This window comes from Nycticebus coucang, chromosome 9, assembly GCF_027406575.1.
Source record: "Nycticebus coucang isolate mNycCou1 chromosome 9, mNycCou1.pri, whole genome shotgun sequence".
In the NCBI taxonomy this organism is placed as follows: Eukaryota; Metazoa; Chordata; class Mammalia; order Primates; family Lorisidae; genus Nycticebus; species Nycticebus coucang.
In genome coordinates, this window is record NC_069788.1 from 72,709,391 (window position 1) to 72,730,055 (window position 20,665).

Consider the following 20,665-nt stretch of genomic DNA (forward strand, 5'->3'; position numbering starts at 1 on the left):
GTGAAAGGATAATTGATTTTTAAAACAAAATCATGTTGTGGAGAGAGCATGTTGAAACAGATCTTTGAGATTATTTCAAATTCTTGTAATTTTCTTTTCTCTCTCCTCTCCCTCCCTCCATTCCTTCCCCTTTCTTACCTTCCTTTTTATTTCTTTTAGCTGAAAATGATATTTGTAAATATAAACTTTACACCAATTCTTTAAAAATTTAGAAAGAGAATTTTCTGTTCTGCCCTCAATTTTTCAACTGAAAAATCTCAATGAGTTTTGAAGTCATTCATTACAAGTGTAAAGTACAACAACTTCTGATTAATTTGTAATAACAGCCAATTAACATTAGTGAAGATGGATATTTACCAGCTGAATTTCAATAAACTCTTTGCTTAAGAGGTAGGTAGGTTAGAAAAATAATTACCAATATTTCTATTTGGAGCTACAGGTGTTTGGAAGGCTTATTATTATTTTTTTTTATTTATGGCAGTTGTTAAAATGAAGTACCAAAAACAATATCTAAAATTATTCAATCACATTACTGTCATATAGAATATTATCACTTAAAACTTTTTATATGGTTGATAAAATATTTTAGATTATTAAAATATTTTTAAATGTTCTGTTTTTATGCCTCATAATGTTTCTAACAAATTAATACAGATTCAAAATATAAAATTTATGAATAAAATAGTATCTGCCAGGAGAGATGGCTCATACTTGTAATCCCAGCACTTTTCAGGCTAAAAATTGATTGAGGCTAGGAGTTCAAGATCAGGCTAGGAGTTCAAGACCAGCGTAGGCAACACAGCAAGATTTCATTTCTGGAAAAAACAAACAAATGAACAACAACAACAAAAAAACAAACTACACAAATAAAATAGTATCAGTACGTGAGTACTATTTTAAAAGTTTTTTTGCTGATAAAATGTTTGGACACTACTGCTCAATACTAGAAATACATATTATATTTTTGTGATTGCTATCCACCATTTACAATACTTAAAATTTGCTAAGTGCCTATTTCTCTTAGCCCTCTGGAATAAAAATTGTTGCTATAATTAAATGTGTGCTTCTTTTTTTTTTTTTTTGGCTTACATAAATTATATATATGCTGTTATGTGTCTTTTTCTCTAAACTTCAGATTTCAAATCCATCTCAGTATGTATCCTTGTTTCTAACCGGTTAAATCTTTTTTCCTTCAGCTTTTCAGTCTTTCTTTTAAAATATATATATTCTGAAGATTTAGATCTATCTCCCACTGGGCGTTCCATTCCTCCCTGAGCACATCCTGGTCAGCTCCATCTGTTTTCTTTTCTGTGACTCCGCTTTCTACTAGGTTTTGCTGGTTGACTGGTTTCAGACCTCGCTCTCCTTTTCTCATTTCCTTTTCTCTTCTCTCTCCTCCCTTCCTTCATTATTCCCATTTCCCTCTGGAGCACAGTTGTCTAATGCATCTGTGGTGATTAGAGCATCACAGTATCTGTGGTGATTAGAGCATCACAGAGAAGTGAGACCCACTGACTTTCACTTCCATTGAGGGAGCAGCGATGCCCAGGACTCCCTAGCACCAACTATCAAGGGTAGCGCTGTGACCCGAGGCCCTGCCCACAGGGGTTTCTGGGTCTTGGGCTCCAGAGTTCAGTGCCCTCACCCTCTTGCTGAGAGCTCTTGGACAACTGCAGGGAACTTGCAGAGAGAGCCCCAAACCTTTAGTCATGTAGGGAAGATTCATAGCTGTCTTGCAGGAGGCAGGAAATGGGGGGCACTTGGCTCTTCCAGTGAACAGACTAAAGTTTGTAAAGCCTAGACAAGGTATTTGCGAAGTGGATTAAAACAGACACATAAAGGCACCTTGTCACCACACTGGTCATTGTAGGGCAGAAATCAGTTTAGGTTAGGCCAGCCCTGGGGCTCAACCAAAGAGTTTTATTTCCTGAATCACTAGACCATTTTCCTTTGAAGGCTGCTCTGTGGCCCCAACCCCCAGCATAGAGTTATAAACAGGGAGACTCTAAGGCAACACCTGTCTGCCCACAGCTGCTGGTGCAGATTCTGTCCCCATTAGGGGCTGCAGAGCTTCCCCCATGATTCCTTTCCTTGTCCACAGCCTCGTGGTGCTGTCACATGGGTGCCCACGGCCAGCGTGGCTGGCTGCCCCGTGTGTGCTGCAGAGGCCCACAGCTCTCCAGAGTGGAGGCGGGGTCCTTGAGGCCATTTGGAGAGGACAGGAGGCACCATGGTCACGTTCAGTGGCGTGTCCTTTGAGGATTGCTGTCCCTCCATCTGAGGAGCAGGTACTGTCTGATGCACTGCCTGTGGCACTTGGAGTTGGTAATCTGAGGCCCCGCTGGGCTGGGGCTGTTCTGTTCTTTCTCAACTGTTAACATGTCCCAGCTCCTCTTCAATATCAAAATGTTTTCCCATGAGTGCCGAGGGTAGCGTTTTCTCTGCCTTATCAGCCCTAGCAACCAGAAGCCTGGTTTCCAGGAAAGCAGCCACTCGATCCAACCTGGTGAAACCCACTCCTTGGTGTAGCAACTGCAGAGGCATAAATGCCATGGCACTCAACACCACAGTGTTTTTTTTAGCTGTGGCCACATGACATCACTTCCAATCGGCTGGCCTTCTTCTCCTACGCGGCCCTCATCTCCCCGCAGTCCAGGCTGGTGGTTTGCAGGGTGGCAGGAACACTGTGGGCTCTTTTGGCTCTTAGAATGTCCCCAGCCCTCCTATCCTTTCCCTGCATAGAGACAGGGTGCCTGGGGCTCTGGGAATGCTGGCCTGCCTGCTGACCAAGGCACAGCTCTGTCTGGGCTTGCTGGGTGGGCCTGAGAAAGGCCCTCCCCTTCCGTGGGGGCTCCCTCCCTCCGCTGTGAACTGGAAGGTCTTTTGTCTGAACCCCACATCCTGGAAGGCACTTAGGAAAAAATAACTGTGATGCTGACAGGCAATGGTCAGGTACTTCCCTGCCTGGTGATCGTTTTTGAGTAAGTGCAGCAACGCCACAGCGATTCACCAGAAAGCTGGGCAGTGTGTTTGTGCTACAAAGTGCTTCTTTTTATAACCATATATGTCTCCCCGAGAGAGCCAATAAATAATATGGTCACTCTGGCTGGGTTGTCTTTACATAGCTGCCCCAGGAGCCCTGGGCCCCCACCCACTGCTGCTTCTCCTATTTCAATTTCCACGTCCTCTCAGGTTTGTAACTCAAGGAGCTCCTCAGGCTTAGGAACAGCTGACAGCCCTGACAGCTCCCAGCGGTGGCACCTGGGCAAGGGATACACAGGCAATGACTTGTGGGCATGCTCTGGGGCACCCTGTCCCTAGCTGTCATGAGTCATTCCAAAGGTGAGCAAAGATGCAGGCTGGGGACAGGGACATTTTGAGTCAAAGCCAGAGGATCTGGCAAGGCCCTGCAGGGGAGTAATGAGACGGGGAAGAGCATTGCTCATGGGAGCATCCCACGAAGGTCTTCTTGTCACACCTTGATCTTCTACCTCTGCCCTCTGCCCGAGAGGGGGCCGGCCCCACATGCTTGGTTAGACTCCATGCCTGCTGTTCAATCACAGGGCTTGAAGGACCTTTGGAAACCTATCAGATCCAATCTCTTTATTTTACCACAGAGGAATCTGAAGCCCAGAGAGAAGTAATTGTCCCCAGTGAGGCTAGAGCCAGGGCTTGAGCCTGGCCTCCTGCCAGAGTCAGCATTCCTTAGCCAGAGAGCTGAGGGACCACCTGTGCCAGCCCCCACCCTGCGTGCTGTGCAGGGACAGCTGGAGATGGCGGGCAACGGAAACCGTGTATCTCATCCCTCATGCTGGTCCCTGCTCTGCCGACCCCTCCTGCTCCTTCCAAAGGTGGCGGCTTTTCCTTCCAGGTCAGTGTACATCCGGCACTGCCTTCACCCTGGGACAGGCTGATCCACGTTAGATGACTGTGAAGAACCCTGAGGGCCAGTGCCCTGTCTCCAGCTGTCCTTTCATTACTGAGTGCCTGGAGTGCAGGGAGGCTGAGCGAAGCCTGTTGTCTGGGGAGTGGCTGGCAAGGCTGGTGCTCCAGGCTAAGTGTCACTGAGGCCAAGAAGTCACCAGGCTCTGATTCATCCTATCACTAAGCGCTGGAATGGAACTTTCTGAGAACACCCCTAAAGGTGACTACATGCACAAAAGCTGTTCCATGGTTTCAAGGGGCATCTTCCCTCAGAGCCCCGGAATGCCATGCTTCTGTTTATCTCTGCACACAGTGCGCACCGACTGTCTACCTCTGCTTTCTCTGGGGCTCAGCATGCCATTGGCATTTAATCAATGTGAAAAAATAGGAACATCCAAGCCACTGACCTTCACAGAAAGGCCTTTGAGACCACTGCCAGGGCGTTCCTCCTTCATGGGGCCTGATTGGCCCTTGCCAGACAACACAGCTGGATAGGGGAAGAAAACAGCAGGCCTCTAGCTCCTGGAGTGCCTGGAGAGTCACCAAGCGGTTGTCCTGCACCAGCCCAGGAGCAGAGGTCACAATAACATGGAACACAGCCAGGCACTCTGACTAAGGGGCCCTGGATGTTTGACACTTCCAAGGCAAGGGCCGTGGCCTTTGCTCACATGCTCCTGGTCCTGTGAACAGGCTCTGCCTCACCACAGACCACCAGGTGTTTCTGTCCCCTTCAGGCTGAAGGATGTCAGTGTGCTGGTGGGTTTGGCATTTCAGATGCACATACGGGCTGGAACCAGGCCCTCTGTTTCCCTCTCTTCCTCATCTGCCCCTCGCAGGATCTGTCTCACCATTGTTCAACCGAGACTTCCCTGTCTGGTGGTTAAGAACCAGAGGGACTGGGGTTTTCTAGCCAGTCTGCATCGGGGCTGGGAGGTGGTGGGGGTGTTGTCCTATTCTGTTTAAAAAAATATTATGCTGACTCTTCTTTACCCACAAGACTGGGCCAGTGACGTCGAGGCAAAGTGCTCTTTTTTAGCCAGAGCCCACTTTCTCTCTCTCTCTCTTTCTTCCTTGAAGGCTGAGGAAAAGTGCACATTGCAGAGGGGAGGAGACTTGTAGATGGTCCAAGGATAAAAGAAGACAAGCTTTCTGCAACTTACTTCATCTACCCTACCCTCCCAGAACTGATTTTCTAGGTAGGTAGCTGAGATTTGGAGAGGGTAAGAAAGTAGCAAGCGTCAGCAGCTGGCAGGTGGACAAGGCCAGGGGTGACCTCCAGGCTTGAGGCGGACACTTGTGGAGGGCTCAGGGTGAGATGTGACTGGGAGAGACCTTGGGTGCACTGGGTCCCTTTTTATCTTCCTAATGGCCCTGTGAGAAAGGAGCTGCTATTGTCTTCATTATACAGATGAGGAAATTGGGGCTCAGAGAAATTAAATACCTCCCCCAAATTGTCACTTGGGCTTCTGAGCTGTTGTTACAGCAACAACAGATATTTTCTGGGGACCCTCAGCATTATGGGTGACTGGATTGTTAGAAGGACCAGCTGTCTCAGTTGACCTCAGCCTCAGGCAGACGGAAGTGGGGGTGGGGGTGAGGGGTTGGCCATTCTGCAAAACTCCGCCTCATCACTTCCTCTCCCTTTCCCACTGAGCCTCTACTGCTGTTGATCTTCACAGCGACACTCAGTTACTTGGAAATGCAGCAGAGCTCTGGGGGTAGAAGGCAGAACTCAAGTCCGGGATGGTTGTGAGGATTGCAGGAGCAAGATTTTAGCATGGTGCTGGGAAGGCAATATGTGTCCAGTAAATGGCAGCTCTTATTATCCTAATGTGATGTGGAGGACAGAAGAAAAGAAAGGGAAACTGGGAGTGACTGCAGAAGCAGAGAATCGGCTGCCATGGAAGGAGGTGCCTGGGGAATCCCGAGCTTCTGCTCAGGGCTGGCAATCCTGCCCTTCACTGGTGTCCCTGGGCTGCAGCTAGGTCTGGGAGGCAGGATGGGGGATCCAGGTTGCAGGTGAGGAAATCCAGGCACTTGCTCAAGCAAAGAGGGTAGAGTGAGGCTTTGAATTCTCCTGGGTCAGACTCTAAAGCACTTAATCCTGAGACTGGATACCTCTGGGGTAGGGGGAAGGAGATGGGGAAGAGACAGGAGGAACTCTGGAAGAACGTAAGACAGGGAGACAGGAAGAAGCAGAGGGAGCAAATGGTATCTCTGAGGGAGCTGGGGCGTGTGAAAGGGTTTCCGGCCGGAGTTTCTAAGAATGTCCTCAGTGTACTGAGCATTCTGTGTGCCTGGTGTTTCTCTGGGCTTCATGCGTGTCAACACATTTAAGCCTCCCCGAAAATCTTTGGAGATTGGTAATGTCATCACCGTCATCATTCTCATCATCTCCGTCTTCCAATGAGGAAGGTGAGGCATGCAGGGGTGGAGAAAGTTGTCTGAGGTCACACAGCTAGAAAGTGATGCAGATGAGATTCAAACTCGTCTTATGGTTAAGGATGAGAGGAGTTGGCCTCCTCCTCCTCCTCCTTTTTAAAATTATACAGCCTTTTAGCCCATCGCAGTGGCTCATGCCTCTAATCCTAGCATCCTGGGAGGCCAAGGCAGGTGGATTGTCTATGATCAGGAGTTTGAGACCACCTTGAGTCAGAGTAAGACTCTGTCTCTACTAAAAATAGAAAACTAGCTGGGCATTGTGGTGGGTGCCTGTAGTCCTGGATACTTGGGAGGCTGAGGCAGGAGGATTGCCTGAACCTAGGAGGAGTTTGAGGTTGCTGTGAACTAAGACACCACAACACTCTAGCCTGGGGCAAAAGAGTGAGATTCTGTCTCAAAAACAAACAAACAAACAAACACCATACAGCCTTTTCTTTCCTTGCGAGGCCAGGTCAGTAGAGTCTAGGCAAAGTTTTCTTTTTGTGCCAGCTTCTTTCTCTCTCTCTTCCTTCTCTAAAGCTGGAACAGGGGATTATTTTAGCTCCTCTGCCACCTTGCTTCCTTCCTGCCCCAAGCTGATTAGGAGTTGGGCTGCTAGTGGTGGTGTGCGTAGGAGGGAGGAGGTGGTGATGGGTGTGTATGTGTGACAAACGTTGCTCCAGGAAAATGCTGGGTCCTGGAGCTTAAATCTCACCCCTCCCACTCCCTTTATTCATTCTCTAAACCTTTATAAAAACCTTCATGGTTAGTCTTCTTTCAGGAGCATGGGGAAAGTGCCAAACTCTGAGATCACCTGTTGGCCTTGTTCCAACACACTGCTCAGGAGGCAGCCTTTGAGCACCTCTTGCACCTGTGTCTGATGGGAAATTGGGGGTGGGAGGAACAGATCTGGAAAGAACCCAGGCTGGGTGTGGCTTCTATGGCTCTGGGCAGGCTCTACCTGCCTCTCCCTTCCCCACAAAGGGGAGCCCCATGAGTCACTGCCTCGGCCCACCTCTGCTGTCCAGCCCTCTTCCCTGCACACCCCTGCCACCACCTCCTCACCTTGCGCATTGCTCACCTGTTGCCTTGAGTCAACACTTGGGCTTGTCCTGGGACCAGCTTTGCCCGAGCCACACAATTATGAATGGCCCGCATGCCAATAGGTTGAAATAATTGAACAAAAAGGTCTATTGCCAGCCAAGATCGACTGTTCAGTTGTAAGGAAATGACAGTGTCAGCTGCTGCACAGAGGGGTGTCCTGTTTTGGGCAGTAGAAATTCTCTTTCTGCCAACAAGTTAGGGAATGGAATATATACCTGAGCTACAGAGAAAAGCTGTTTCTCAATAAAAAGTATTTGGCAAAGCAGCCGGTAGAGGAGCAGGAGATGTCTCATGGCACTGCACTACACCGGCCTATACGTGAACTGTGGTTCTCTGTGGCAACAGTAATGACCAGACAGGAAGCAATCTTCATAGTCCATAGTAAGTGCTCAGTAAGGTGCTATTAAATAAATGAAAAGAAACTTCTCTTTTATGTCTGAAGTTTGAGCAATTGCAGACTGAAAAACTGAGCATTCTCTGTAATCCAAATATTGTTCTTGGTATAAAAGTGTGATTATTCCAATCCAGACTGGCTTGAAAGGTAGAACAGTTTGAAGTACAGGAAGCCATCATGAATCCGAGATGAAAGGCACCAGCAACTGAGATGCATTACTTTGCAATACTTGAATAAAGGTATATTGGTGTGTACTGTTGCATAGGTTGTACACTGCACAACTCCAGAAGGTGTCTTTCATGGAGACTACAATATGCAGGGTGACCCTGGAGTTTTGCAATGTGATTGCTCTGCTTCAGGGTTTTCCCAATCTCTGAGTGAAGAATGTGTGGAAATTTAACATCAGAACAAAACAGAGTATATTTATCTATGCCTACCTTAACTGTTCAGCAAATTGCGTATATAATTCATTCGTGTGTGTGTGTGTGGTTCTATATAGTTTTATCATATTCAACTGGTGGTAGATTCTTATAACCACCACCATAATCAAGATACATAACTGTTCCAATACAAGGATCTCACCCGCCCCAGTATATCAGCCTCCATATCTAAACCCTGGTCACCATTAATCTGTTCTCCAGTCTTATAATTTAGTTATTTTGAGAATGTTATATTACTGGGAATCTAATATTTTTTTGTTGTTGTCAATCACTTAAAAACAATTTTTGTTTTTTAGAGACAAGATGTCACTCTTTCCCCCACACTCAGGTTGAAGTGCCGTGGCATGATCAGACCTCCCTTTAATGTCAAACTGGGCTCAAGCAATCCTTCCCCTGCAGCCTCCTAAGCAGTTAGAACTATGGAAGTATGACACCTCACCTGACTAATTTCTTCTTCTTCTTTTTTTTTTAAATTAAATCATATCTGTGTACATTAATGCAGTCATGGGGTACAATGTGCTGGTTTTAGAAAATGCCATGAAGACTATGTTAACCAGTTTGACGAAAATATTTCAAATTGTATATAATTTCTTAGGTTTTATAGAGACAGAGTCTCACTATGTTGTCCAAGCTGATTGTCAATCACTTTTAAACTAATTCTTTCACTAAAAAGTTGCGATTTAAGGATTTGTACACAGTGTTAATGAATAGAAGTGCTTAAATAGGGGGACTCAACTGACAGTGAAATCAAGAATCTGGTACCTAGAGAGAGCAGACCAAGAAACCAGGACAGGACTTTTATTTATTAAGCACCTGCTGTGCTCCAGGCACTATTCTGAGGCTTTGTGTAAGTTGCCTACAATATGATGCCATGAGAAGCCACCTCGTCTTTGGGACTTCTTCTCCCACCCCTACCCAACACTCGCTATGTCCTTTGCATATTCCCCTTAGAGCCCCATTTCTCCCCAAAGCAGGAGTATCTCTGGCTACTCAGAGAGCTAGATGTGAGCCTCAGGGCTGACCCAGTTGCTCAGCTTCGGTCCTCCTTCCCTTGGGTGCAGAGTAAGCCCTGGCTGCCCAGGGACTGCTTCTCTTCACTTTGTACCTGCCCCGGGATTGCCCTTGCCGCCACCGTCCAGTTGCTAGGACCAAATACCATCTGGAAGCTGGATGCAGGTGGCCTTCACCACTGGTATCACCTCCTGCAGCAACTGCAGCTGCGTCAGGTTCATGCCACTAAAGACGTGGAGAGAAACACACGCAAGCATTATCAGCAACCTCAGCATTTTCAGGAATTAAAGATTAATGGAGAGATATTCATTGTCCTAAATCCCCAGCTGGGTATGAGGTTTAGGAAATTCCCTACGTGGGGTTATCAAGCGTCAGTGGCTGAGTGAGATGTAATGTAATTGGCCTGTTATCTGGGAACTTTGGGCTGCACCACCACAAACTAACATGGAAGGGCTTTAAACCAGGAATGGATTATTCAGGCACCAGTGAGTGTCACGTCTGTAGACCTTTAAAAATAGAAGTGACTATGATATATCTGATGAATTGGGTGCAGTATTGCCTGAAGGAAAGGCATAAACTAAATATTATTTTAAAGTTTTTGTTGCACTTTGATTTTGTAAAACCTCTACATCTGTTTGTCTATGGACCTAGGGGCTGATGTAGAAAAGGTACAATCTTCAACTTTGTTTGAATGCCAGTGAATAAACCACAGCTATTTTATAGGCAGAATCCTTCAGTATTAAAAGCGTACTGGGTTGAATTTTTTTTTTTTTTTTGAGACAGGGTCTCACTCTGTTACCCAGGGTGGAGTGCCATGTGTAATCATGGGTCACTACTGAAAGGTGTAAGTGGTGGTGCCCAGAGATGAGACCAGAGCAGAGAAGTTCAGGCCAGGTTTATTGAAAGGGGAGGGTGACCTGCCTGGGCAGTACAAAGGTGGCATCTGTGCCTGGGGGCAGTTAGAAATCTCTTTTATCTGGAGCTGTAGAAGATGGGCAAATTCCACAGCTTGCTGAGATAGTTAGCATCTTTGGCACAAACTTCTCCTGGCGGTGTGTGAAGATGAGGGGTGTGTATGTGGCTAGCTAGATCCTTAGAAGAGGAGGAGGAGGAATAGAAAGGGTTCATGTGTGGCTGTGTTAGCACCCCACCTCCTGCTGGTAACTACAGCCTCCAATTCTCGCCTCAAGCAATTCTCCCACCTCAGCCTTCCAAGTAGCTGGGACTACAGGTGCCGCCACCACACCTAGCTCAGCTCAGTTTTAAACTTTTTTGTAGAGACAGGGCCTTGCTATTCTGCCCAGGTTGAGGATCAGATATTTACAACTATTTTTGACACTGGGACACCTATCATTGTTTGATTACCAAAGTGGCTAAGTTCTTCATGTTGTGGAATACATACACCTTACTGAGGCAAATAATTGATTGTGTTGTAAGAATTTAGTTAGAAATTTTATGAGAAATTTGTAGGCCCCTTGGATAACATGTCTGCATTTAACCTTTCTTTCTAGGTTAGAGCATGAGGTCATAAAACCAGTAGTCAAAAAGAAGAATATTTGAGTTCCTGGAAGCTCATCTAAGGAGAGAAACAAGTCATTGTGTCCTCGTCACTGGGCTCATTAAAAACTATGTGATTGAACTTAAATTTACCCCAAATGGTAGGCATTTGGGGTGAATTTAGAAATTTATCAGTGAATGACTCATTAAACCTTTGTTCTTCATCCTTTAGTCTTGGAAACCCCCTCTTCCTCAGGCCACTCCTAACGTGGCCAAAACAGCTTAAAGTTCTTGTGAGTCCTTTCAAGGGTGAACATAGATTTGACTCCCTTTAAAGTAGATTCCAAATTAAAGCAGATGACATTAAAGCAAGGTCCAAAGTGCACTGATCCTAAATAAAACTCTAGGAAAATTCCTGCTTACAAACAAGAGCACTATGAGGTACTGGAAATGTGTTTTCTTTCTCTTTATGAAAAGTCCTTAGATTTGTCGCATAGACTTATTGAAACCCTTTCCTCTTTGTAGCAAGGTATCATTCTTGTGAGAGGCACATTAAAGACCCATACTCTCCTGCATACAATCCTAAAATCCAGAATGCTATCAAAACTGAAAGTGTTTTGCATACCTGACACCATTTTGGCAGCAAAATATAACCTGAGCTGACTTGAAACTATTTATAGGCCTTATTTATCCCATTCACCATGAATATTCATGGGTCCTTGCAGAAACGTGAACGTGTGAATATGGCGGGGCCCCAGATCCCCAGGGAGTGCAGTTACACAATGCAGTAGAACCTCTGTAAGTTGACCACCCAAGGGACCATAACAGACTGGTCAATATATGGAGGTGGTCAACATAGGGAAGCAGACTTACTGTACTGATACCTGTGGTGCATGTCTGGTCTATGAAAATTAGGTCAACTGAAGGGGGTGGTCAGTGTAGGGAAATGGTCAACTATGGAGGTTCTACTCTAAATGGCATATGGGAATCTGAAAAATTCTGAATTCTGTAACACACCTGCCCCAAGTGTTTTGGATAAGATATTGTGGCCCTGAACATACCTTTTATTTTCTGTTCTGCATAAACACCAGGTACCCTCTTTGGTAGGAAATGGCCTAGCATGTTTAGGAGTTCTCAGTCCCCCAGCCCTGGAACAGTTTATAGTGATATCATCTCATGTTAAACCCCAGAGTCTGATACTTCCTTTGTCTCTTCTTTGTCTATGCACCAGTAATGTGCCATTTTAGGCTGGCTGGACCCAGAGGTGACCCCAGTACTGTGAGTTTTGCATTTCCATGAATCCTCCCCACGGGGGTAGGAGTACTTGGCCAACTGCTGCCAAGACTTCCATTGGGGTGTGAAGGCCTTGTGGTAAATCCACTGATTCCTTTGTTTATTAGTTTATCAACCTATTTATTCACTCAGCACTTACTATGCACTCCTTTTGTGATCTAGAAATGTTTCATTGAGATTGTAATGCAAAGTGCATGTGTGTGTGTGTGCGTGAGAGAGAGAGAGAGAAAATGTCTCAATCAGTATTATGCCAGACAATATTTCAAAGACTCTAAGAGATGTTAATGGGTTTTAGAGGAAAGAGATTTCCATGATCACATTAAGTCTAGAAAATGATGAGTTAAACAGTTCAACAGATTTCTTCACTGCAGCACTTTTCTGAATCCTTGAGGTAGTACCTGAGTGGCTTCAGGTAGCTGCTGAAATAATTGAAAAATAAAGTTTTAGCAAGAACATGAAGTTTATTAACAATGTGCACAGCAAGCTGGGCCTCGTTCTAGTGACTGCACGCTTTGTGGAAAACACAGTTTTGGGTTTTACACACAATGTTGAGGAGTATCAGCTGCTTCTTGGAAGTCTACCAGGGTCTTAGCTCAACACCTGCAAGGTCTTGAAAACAACCCACCTGCAAAGTCTTAATCAGCCTAATTTCCATAAGAGCCCAGGTCAGCCTGACCTGAACCAATCCAAAATAGCATAACCACATCCGTCATCTGCCTGCTCCCATCTAAGTAACTGCCTAACAATAACATGCATGGCAAACATCTGAAAGGGTGTGTTAGCATTGACCAAGGAATGCTGGACCTCTAAGTTTCTACAAGCTCAGATGATATCTGTGCTCCACGGAGGCTGTAAGAGTCAAAGAATGAATTATGTGGAAGGTGACAGAGCTGAAGGATTCTATAAAGCAATGGGAAACATTTCCTCCTTGTTCTGTCTCTGTGTTGGCAGGGGCTTCAGGGTATTTTTGCCTCCTCCAAGTATTTTGAAAAAAATATAAAAGTGCAGGTGGCCATTTGGAGTTGGAGTAGCAAAGAGGATGTTCTTCTTACATCATCTAACCTTGAAAAGAAATAGCCATTGACAGCAATTTTCAACTGAGAATCTTTAAATTTTATTACCTAGTCAGCTTGCTTTCTACAAAATTGTAGTATGCACAACAAAGAACATTATTGCCCTCTGACCTCTTAGGTCCGAGGCATTGGGAGAAGCAAGATTTCTCATGATCTAAGAATCTATGGAGGACAGGAGGAATCCCATTTTATCAACTGGTCACATGGTTGAGGTAATGTTTCTTAGGAAAGCCAACAAACATGCATCCTTGTACTATTTTAAAACACTTTTTCAAAGTTAGAATGGTGGTTTTACTCATGGAAATTCAACATAACCTTATGAGTCTTTCACTGGTGCTTTTTGCTAGAAATAAGATATAGTTTTGAAGTAGGATGGTAGTAGGTCAGCCCTTTTAGTGTTTGTTTTCTTAAATAATGATTTGAGTTCAATTTGTGAATTGAACTTAGATTTTTTTTCTTACCATGTTTGTGGCTATGGTTGATGTTATTGTCTTTTTTATTTCTGCCACTGACATACTGTCTGATAGGCATTATATCACTTTATTCCTTGGTCACCTCAAAGGAAAATGTAAACTTGCAAGTATTTACGAAGAAATGCCTGTCAAATTGGGGAGACTCCTGGAGTGGAAAATGGTATTGGGAAACAATTTTATTTTCCTTTGTGATCACTACATAGTGAGCACTCAACAACATGTGACTAGAATTTAAGAAGGCAGACACCTCTAGAGCAGAACCTCTTCTGTCTTCTTACCTGTTTCATTACAGCACCTGGAACAGCTGGTGGTGCTCAGTACTTGTGGAAATGATTGATTCATGATCACAGGAAGGGGTGGAGACAGGCAGAGAGGGAGACAGGAAGGAAGGAAGGAAGGAAGGACGGAAGAAGGAAGAAAAAATGAGAGGGGACTGTCTGCTGAGCTAGCAGGTAGTACAGTGTGATGAAAGCCAGAAATATGTAGAAGTTTTTCTCCTCAATTCTCTCCAAACACATAAATTTTTTTGCAATATTTGAAATTTTCATAGATGTTTATTTCCTCCCTTCTTAGGTAGGTAAGTGGATCATTGCATTGGCTTGGACTTTTGGAGCTGATTAGTATAGCAAGCTATTCTTTTTAAAAAGAATGAAAATTTCTCTTTTTCATTCTTTTTACCCTAGTAAATCTGTATCCTTTAGTAGGAGGGGAAGCCTATATTTGGCCTATGTGCTAGCTAGTGAGATCTGCACGCTACTAATATTTAAATTGTTTGAATTCTTCAAAATAGTCCATGCAAACCCAAGTGATCTTCAGCCAAAAGCCTTTTTCTTTCCTCTCACTTTTCCTTCCCCCAAGAGGCTGCACCATAAGGGGCCATGGGAATGTGGTAGAGAAGAAAGAACATTTGCCCAGAGACTAAGGTTCGAGTCCCAATTTAGCAACTCATCCATCATATGGTTTTGGGCAAATCTCTTGACTTTTGTAGCCTTGAATGCCTGGGCCCCCCTGGGCTATCGTGGAATGCAGTGAGCTCAGTGTGTAATGCTTTGCTTTTTCCCTGGTAGAACGCCACATGAAGTTCAGGGCAGAGGCCACAGGACTGAGTCTAGATTGTAGCCACACATCCCTCTTCTACAGGTGTCCCCAAATTGCTAGATAGAGCCAAGGGTGCTTCGGGGAGCAGGCTGGGCTGACAGACACATTGTTACACTCCTCCGCTAATAAAAAAAATTGCATAACGCCCCCTAGGAGCCTTTTGGTTGATGCATAAAAAATAATAATAATTAAAAAAATTCCAAACTCGCTAGACTATGAGCCAGAAGTTTGGGTTTCAGAATTGACTGTGAACTAACTGAGGTTTGCACAAATTCTGTGAATTTTAGTTTCCCATCTGCAACATTAAAGAGGCAGACTGCACATTCACCTTTACCATAGAGTTCTTTTATGTTTGCTGAGCATTGTTTTCAATAGTCAGTGCAGTATGCAATTTCCATTTTATAGAGTGAGAAACAGGCTCAGAGAGGTTCAACCCCTGGATCAGCCTGGATGGAAGCCAGTCAGGCTGATGTCAGGCCCTCCGGGGTAATGAATGCCCTTGGATTTATTGACTTCTCAACGTGAGGTCCCGACAGGGTAGGGCCCCACCACACCCTCAGAGCTTTGCCTTTAAGGTGCAAAAGCAGCAGAGAGCCTTTTCAGATAACTTCCTGCCTTGTTTTCTGGATTTACTTGATTAAGCAGGTACCCCAGTCTCATTGTGGACGTTTCTCTTCCTCACCTGGTCTAGCTGCCTAGTTCAGGTCAGTTAGCTATAACTAGCCCCCTCAACACATATTGGTGTAAAAAGGCACCCTGCTCTGTGTCTGCAGTAGTGTTTTTCTTTTTCACTTCTGAGATAAATAAATATGAATGGGAGTGTGTTAGAGAGAGAGAGGCCAGCAGCAGTCTATACAGTATTAATTTTATAAACCACCAACTCATGAATAGTTCAGCTGCGGTCCTGGCTGCTGCTGATAAAGAGATAATGAGTTTGGACAAATAAAAAGCGGACACGTTAAGAAAACCAACATACCGGAGAACCATTCTCTGAAGGAGGAAGCTGGTTCCTTTGAAGCCAGGTGCCCGGGTTTACTTTCCGAGGTGCACATGAGGCTCCCGTTAATGACAGCTTTGTGTGTGCATCTGAGGGTGGATTCTGGCTCAAAAGAAGAAATGACAAAGGTGACGAGGGTGCGGCTTGCACAACAACAACTGAGCTATTGTCCTGTCCCCACGCTGTACCTCACCCTTTCCTTCGTTACCATATCCTTAGTCTTTCCTAGTCAAATGGCAGCACAGAGGTTTTCCCCCAGGCCGGAAATGCTGCCTCCTCCCCTCCCCTGTTTCCTCCTCCTCCATAGTTGCAGCCTGCAGGGCCCACTGACTGGTGACACCGAGAGCCCCATCCTATCCTGTGCCACCTGGATTCTCTTATTGAAACAAAACAAAACAAAACCCTTGCTGGAACTAAGTTCTGAGAGGAACTGAGTCCAGAGGCAACAAATCATTTCCAACGAGGAGCCCTCTAAGGAGAGGCTTCAGACTGTGAGCTCACCTGTTCCTCTACCTGTGAAGGACCCATTTAAATCTGAGGTATCTCTCCCAAATTACCAGGGAGCTTCTTCTCGTTTCCCTAATGGCCCAGATAATTTTTGCAGGGAGTGCTTTTGCTGTTGGTTTCCAAGTAAAAACATCTTTTTCTTATATTCTCTACATTTCCTTAGCAGGAAAAGACTCCCAATCACAGTAATGTGACTTATATTGATCCCTGATTAGCCATCAGGAACTTTTGAGTGCAGAATACAAAACAAAGGGATGCCTGAGTTTATGATGCCCAAGTCCCTCACTCACTGGTGGGGGAGCCCTGCCTCTGGGTCCACCTTCGGCAACCACAGAAGCGTCTCCGTGTTGCAGGTTGACACCATAAAACAAGACCCTGATCCCTGATTCAGAGGCTCTCTTCTGATCACGATTTCAGCATTCCTTGCACCCAGGATTAAGTTCAGATGGAGGTGCTTATTTATTTATTTATTTATTTATTTATTTTTTCAGACAGAGTCTCAAGCTGTCATGGGTAGCTTGCCATGGCATCATAGCTCACGGCAACCTCCAACTCTTGGGCTCAAGTGATCCTCTTGCCTCAGTATTTTTATTTTTAGTAGAGATGGGGGGGGAGGGTCTCACTTTTGCTCAGGCTTGTCTTGAACTCCTGAGCTCAAGCAATCTACCAGCCTCGGCCTCCCAGAGTGCTAGGATTTCAGGCATGAGCCACCGCGCCCGACCGGAGGTGCTTATTCTGACTTAGCCTCACTGTGAACACCCTGGCCTTTTCCGGTGTAAGCCAGCTCATAACCTGCTAACAGTGAGACCAGAGGGACGGTCCTTGCTTCTATTCTAGGCTCTCAGCTTTCTCATACGTGCAGTGAGTTCATCATCAGATGAAGACTAACAGCACCTAACATTTATTATTTACTGTGTGCCGGGGCTTTCTATTGTTTCCCATTCCTGTTTTCACTGAACCTCCACGACAACCTGATGGAGTAAGCCCCATCTCTATCCCCTCAAATGAGGGTTAGACCTAACTTACCTGCTCAACAGCACATGGGTAGGAATTTGTCGGATTAAGGTCCAAACAATGATAACCTCACGATCCTATCTCTTGGAATAAGTAGAGGTCCGTCTCTACCAACTGTCGTCTATGTCCATTTATCTATCTACCAATCATCTGTCTCTAGCATGTATATCTATTTATTATCTATCACCAATCTCCACCTCTATGTACATCTATCTATCTATCTATCTATCTGATCTCTATCATCTCTTGCGGGGAGCAGGCTGTGGCTGTCAGGGCCCCCCCAGCCTGGGTAATGCTCAGGGAGCGACCCCCAACCACTCTCCTCCTTTAACAACATTGTTTCCGCCACCTTTCCTCGTTATCAGCAAGCACACAGTTTTTCCTCTTTAAGGTTGATCTTTACCTCCTGTGTTAAGATTTATGCGATCTTGTTAAGATACTGTATAAATGAAACTGTTTCCATAGTTCAGTGGCTGGCTACAGTCTTCAGCTGCCTCAGCCCTCCCCACATCAGCCTCGCTCTTGGCTCCTGTCTTTGGGTCCCTCTCCTTGTCTTTCATGGCTTTATATTTCTTCATTTCCTACCTTTCCACCCAGGTCAACTCTCTTTCCTTGTGCTCGGCCGCGAGAGGTCCCTCTCTCATGCTGGTATCCGACAATCAATCTCTTCTGGGTAGGAATTTGTCGGATTAAGGTCCAAACCATGATAACCTCACGATCCTATCTCTTGGAATAAGTAGAGGTCCGTCTCTACCAACTCTCGTCTATGTCCATTTATCTATCTACCAATCATCTGTCTCTATCATGTATATCTATATCCCTCTCATCTATCTGTCTATTCATTTTTCCATCCATCTGTCTATTTTTTGGAGGGAGCTATACTTTTCACTTCCTGGAAGCCTTGAGATCCCCAGCCCTTTGGCACTTTTGATGCTGGTGAGAGAGAGGGCTGGTAGACAGTGAAGTCCTGAGCCAGCCTGGGGCGCTGAGCAAGGGAGGGCAGCATGGCCCAGTGTCCCTGCCCCATCAGGCATCTCTTCCATCAGAAGAGATGAGCTGGTTGATGATCTGCCAGTTCAGACCCTGAGATCAACCAACAGTGCTGCATCCACCCAGCTGGGGCTCTGACCCTCCTCCAGTCCTTGAGGCTACCTGCTCCCTGCAAGCCCCCCACAGGGCCCTCCCTGCTGTCTAACCTCTTTAAACCTCTCTCGACTTCACCTAAGACCATGTCTGGGTGTTCTACCAGTCTCTGCCATCAGCACAGGGAAATTTAGGGTTCTCTGTTTCCTTGTCAGTTTATGTATAAAACAGCTTTATTGGGATGAAATTTCTATACTACACAATTCACTAATTTAAAGGCTATAAATCGATAATTCATGATATGTCCACAGATATGCACAGCCATCACCTCAATCAACTGTTGAACATTTGAAGCCATTTTAGCTATTGCCCCATCCCCTCTCCCCTCCAGCCATAAATAACCACTAATCTACTCTGCCTGTGTGTGTGTGAATTTACTAAGCAGATTGGGGAGGGAGGAGTTGAATGAAAACCTCTTCTCTTGAAGTGAAAATTATGATTGTTTTATTGAGCTCATGAACTTCTAATAGTATAAAAACTTTCCCCCAGTGAGCCAGCCTGGTGAGACAGGGCAGGTTCTGATTTGTGAGCACTGAGACCAGTGGCCCCGTGGCCATTCACCAGAGAAAACTACAGCTCCTACTTCCTTCCTGCCCCCGTAGTGCCCGGGAGACTCTGAGAGATACTGCTTTCTCCAAACTACTTACTCCATTGATAAAGTGAAGGGCTGTACAGATATAGGGACAGAGTTACAATCTAGATTGGGGAATGACCCAGTTCCTATTTAGTCCCCACTTTGTGGAGCTGGGATCAGAGGCTCAGAGAGGTCGAAACAGGGCTAGCATCTATCAGGGGTCCTCAAACTGCGGCCTGCGGGCCACATGAGGCGGTGTGATTGTATTTGTTCCCGTTTTGTTTTTTTACTTCAAAATAAGATATGTGCAGCGTGCATAGGACTTTGTTCATAGTTGTTTTTTTTTTTTAAACTATGGTCTGGCCCTCCAACAGTCTGAGGGACAGTGACCTGGCCCCCTGTTTTAAAAGTTTGAAGACCCCCGACTGGGCGACTATTTTACCTTCTTCCCATCCTTTCAGCAGAACAAAGAGCAGTTAGTTAAAGTGTACAACAGGTCAGATGGGGCTGGAAGAGTTTCAAGGGAATCTGTAGAAGATGCAACCTGGGCACGAGAGAAAAGGCCCTGGAATCTTATGATTAGAAAGTGTCTTGGAGTATTTCCCCACTAGGTACTTCCCAGTTGGTGCAAAGGGAAGGTGGCATGGCCTTTATGGTGGAGAAATCTAGCCAGTCACCTGGACAGGTAGGATATGTAGGCCCCGTGGTGACCCAGTGGCATCAGTTGTTGGTGCTTTCTGAAAAATAAAGAAAACTGCCTGGGTTCAACCCTCATGTGAAATGAAGCATACAGAGTGTTTGTTGAGTGACTATTGTGCCCTGTGGAGGGGGCAGGATGAAAATCAAAGAAAATGTGGTATGACTCCTGTTCTGTGCATCTTACAATGAAGCTGGATAAGGAAATAGCACACTGGGACAATTAATTACCTAATTATTAAGTGTTAGGGATTTGGATACTTGCTTGAAATAAAGTAAAATAGTGTGGCCAGGAGGGAACTAAGTAGTTGGAGTTCCATGGGGTGTGGGTGGGCTTGGAGTATCTCTGAAGGCCTACAAAGATGGCGGGTGAGAGGAGGCGCCCCAACCACAGGAAGGCTGCACCAGGGCTGGCCAGAAGGAGATCCCCCCACTGGGGGTCTGGACAAGGGAAATGTTAGCACCAAGGGTTCACAAAGATTTCAAGCTCAAAAGAACTTGTAAGCTTTGCTTAAGCAAAGGGTTTGTAGTTTCGAGTAAGCATGTCTTCCTTCAAGTGTTTAATTCTCCTATGTTTGGCCTGGAAATGTTTCCACAAATAAAGAAGAGCTTTGTGTTGAGGCTCTGACTCCCGCAAAGCCAAATTCTCTCTTGCCATCCTAAGATACATCCAGTGTCACGTAAAGGGGATTGACCCATCCTTTCCCCCACTCTATGCTGCTTCCGGAGAGGCTCCGAGTTTTGAGGAAGAATGATTTGTTTTCCCCATTTTGTTCAATATAGTGTTTAACAGTTCTCCGTACCCGGAGGCAAAGTGACCTGAAGCTGATGGATACTGGGAGGAGAGGGTTCCTTCCTAGATGAGAGGAAGAGCAAGTGGACACATTACTCTTGTTGGGTCACCATTCCTTCCTAAGTAGGAGACCCCTTGCATATTACAAAGCTTTATTTTATAAAAACTGATCAATTTTTGTTTAGTAAAAATGTCTGTCGGTTAGGGCTGTGG